The sequence below is a fragment of the Rhea americana genome, unplaced genomic scaffold (genome assembly GCF_003343005.1).
Source record: "Rhea americana isolate MKP2758 unplaced genomic scaffold, rheAme1 scaffold_15, whole genome shotgun sequence".
NCBI lineage: Eukaryota > Metazoa > Chordata > Aves > Rheiformes > Rheidae > Rhea > Rhea americana.
Genome location: NW_028185594.1, coordinates 6,672,681 through 6,676,276, shown reverse-complemented (window position 1 = coordinate 6,676,276; position 3,596 = coordinate 6,672,681).

Here is a 3,596-nt window from a genome sequence, read left to right as displayed (position 1 = left end):
AACTGTGTTGTGTGAAGTGCAGTGACAAAGCTGCTTTCTGCTTCTTTGTTTTGTTATCTTTTCTCACAAATGCTGTATGCTGCCAGGGTTCTTAATTTGTGTATGCCTATCAAAGCCCTGAATCCTGACGTATATTTCTTGCCTCCTAAACAGTATCCCTAACAGGTAGCTTCTGCAGGACAGGATGTTACTTAGTGGTTTACCAGTCATGTTTTGCCGAATAAAGTTCCTTTCCCCTGCGCACACAAGCACATACACTACAGGGAGACTCCTCTATGGATTGGGAACAGACTGGATTTAATAACCCCAAAGCATTGCAGAGCCAGAATAAATCAGATCTAAATTACAGAGCTGCCATATCTTGCTTTATGTAACAGATTCAGGTCCAGTTTCTTGGCCAGCTTAAGCCATCACTAGCTGGCACTGTTGCTGAAAGAAGTATCCCGACACATTTGCCTGTCCTTGATTTACCCCTGTATTGTTGCCAGCAGAAGTTTCTGGCACTGGCTCACTTAATGAAGCCATACTCCTGGCTACACTCTCCTGCTGATTTGCCCCCCAAAGAACTTTGTATTCAATTTTGTCCCCACACCTAATGGTGTAAAGAAATGCACAACAAGTCAACATTACGCAAATAGCCCTTGCAGTGCCACGGGGGGAGCCCAGACTAGGTTCCTTCCTGACCCAAGGCCATCCCTCTCAGCTGCTGCCCAGAAAATTTGGAGCTGGGTGCTGGGGCTTGGCAGCAGTGGTGGTGCCCTTAGAGCAGGGTCAGGCCGGGGGTGCAGGTGGCCCTGCCACTGTCAGGCACTGGGAGGACATGTTACCCTCTATTCACGTTACCTATTTGTGCCCTTTCCAGTACTGCTGCACCCATGCAGCTCTGTTGTGAATGTCATTGATCCCACCTGGCAACGAGACCACTGCTATTTTTCCTCCCTTTGCACATGTGGAAAACTGAGGCAGATTAAAAACAGGAAACCCTAAAAGGGGTAAGGAGCCATACATAGCCCACACCCTGCAGCAAACACCCCGGGGGCATCCTATGAACTGGGCATACCAGGGATTCAGGACAGCYAACTGGAGATTCATGTGCCCTGTAACAGGATTCAGGCTCTCTGGTACAAAGACAGAGAGCAGTCTGTGATTCACTGGGATTCACTGGGAGCCTGAGGATCCTTTTGCAGATTGACTGTATGCCTAATTCTTGCTATGCCAGAAACAACCAGTTCACTCATGATATATGAAATATAGCAAAGCTCTCCTAATTTTATATTGTGGCTTCTGTGTATTTCACACTCCAGTGTGAAATAGTAAAACTGCCCTTAATTCCTAGCTATGGCATCAACTTGCATCATTTGCAGATCATGTAACCGGTAATTTACCCATTTTCCTGCTTGTCAATCATCTTTCTCTGCCTAATGATGTGGTTGTCAGACTTTACAGATTTTTGTAGGGTATTTTGAGATACTTCAGTTGCAGATATTTTTCATAATTTATTTATAAATAAAAAGACAATGCTTTTACTGTTGCTTTACCTAACATATCTTTGGCTGTCAAAGGGACATATTAAACTAGTTGCCCTGTTCACACATCTGTAGAATCAGAGTTGAATTTCGTAAGTAAAAAATAGTAGATTCTTTAACAGTGATAATCCAGATATGTTTGTCTCATTTAGGATCAACTTTGTTTGTCTGTCCATTTTTAAATGGTCACACTGAAGATGGGATCCTAAAAATTCTCAAATATTTAAAAAAATAGCTTAAGCTTTATAATCACAGTTTAAACGCAACCCATTTTTTCTCTAATGTAAATGTATGCTCTCTATTTTATATCTCTATCTAGCTATATGTATATGATTAGGGATATACATATCACTACTGGTTTTACAAAAACACCAAGCGTTACCAAAAACTATCAAAAAATAATGAAATTTATTTGTGGTAAAGCTCATAAATTATGCCCCTTTCAGTTACCGGATATGTCTTGCATCTCACTGGTATTAATATTGGCCAGTGTTCTTATGAAGTTGGTAAATGCAAATCTCTTCACAAACAGCAGATATCAAGTGAGGTGTAAAGACTGTATTTCTGAGCCTACTTAAAAAAAAAAAAAAAAAAAAAAAAACTCTGACTGCTCTCAGACATCCATCATCATGAACCTCTTGCCACTTCATCCTTCCTCTGTTCTAAACCCTAAAAGACATCAAACTCTCCAACAGGTGATTTCTGCTCAACAGAGGCAAGCTAGAACAACATCAGGTGTCAGAGCATGCTCCCATGGCAAACAGAAGACAGCATATTTGAGCCACCCCAGTGGAAAGTGGAAAACACGCAGATGAGGTTAGTAACGAGGACTTGGTTGGGTAAGTTTTTCTCTGCTGCCTTTCTGCCCTTGCTACTTATCTCTGCTCTGCAGACCACACATTTTTGCATGTTCCCCTGTTTCATTAAGTTCATTATGAAGAACATGCTAGAGGACAGCCTACCTGAAAAACACCATAGCCCAGTGTGCTAAAGTGAGATCTGCTCCAGTTAGTTTCAGTTATCCAAATGGGCTGTGTTCTTGTTCAATAATGAATGTTTTATCTAGTAACAAGGACACCACAGGAGGACTGTAGTGATGAGAAGGACTTTTCTGAAGAGGACATTGACTTAAATAGTTGAACTTTTGTCCTATCCAGAATTATTTTCCATGCATTCAGCACTCAACTGCTTTAACTAAAATAAACTTTGTGTTATTTGACATTGAACATAAAATTCTAGTGGTATTTAATATAGAATGCAAAGGCATCTGTTTGGCTATTTAGAAGGAAAACAGTGTGAACACGTCCACAAAGTCTCAGCTTTGTGGTGAACATACTCAAGCTGCTTACCTTCTCATGTAATACAGTCATTTACATGTCCAACCAAGGATAAATCCAATGTCTAAATATTATGTCTCACTTCAAGACTCCCAGCTGAAAGCTGAATAGCTGAGCAGATATTAAGTAAATAATTACGGAAATAGATTTGGCAGACTTACTTTTAAATAACTTCCCTGTCATACAGGATATTTACACAGGATATGAAAAGTATGGCGAGACAGGTCATGTTGAAACCACAGTTACTTAGACACCGCAGGACGGCTGCGCACACCGGTATACAGCGGCTGTACGCGAAAGGTGAGTTAGAAGCCGCTGCGCGGAGCAGARGCCGTTGGCGGCCGTTACCGCCCCCTCAGCGCGGCCGCGGCCGCCGCTCCCCCCCCCCCATCCCCGCGTCACGCGACCCCGGCACTCRGGGTGGGGGGGCCGGCGCGCACAAGCCCTATTATAGCCCTCGCGCGCCCCGCGGGGCCAATCAGGCGAGGGACCTCGCCCCCGCCCGCCGCCCCCCCCGCGGGCCGGAGCCGTCTCGTGACTGCGCGCGGCTCCTCGCGCTGCCAAGCAGTCATGCGGCCGGGGGCGGGGAGGGGGCGGGCCGCGAGGCGGTGACGCCGGCGCGCCGCGCACGCTGATAGGTGGGGAGCGCGAGGGCGCCGCCCGGCGATTGGGCTGTGGCGGGGCGGGGGCGTCCGGCCGTTAGGCTGCGCCGGGGGCGGCCGGGCAGCCGGCG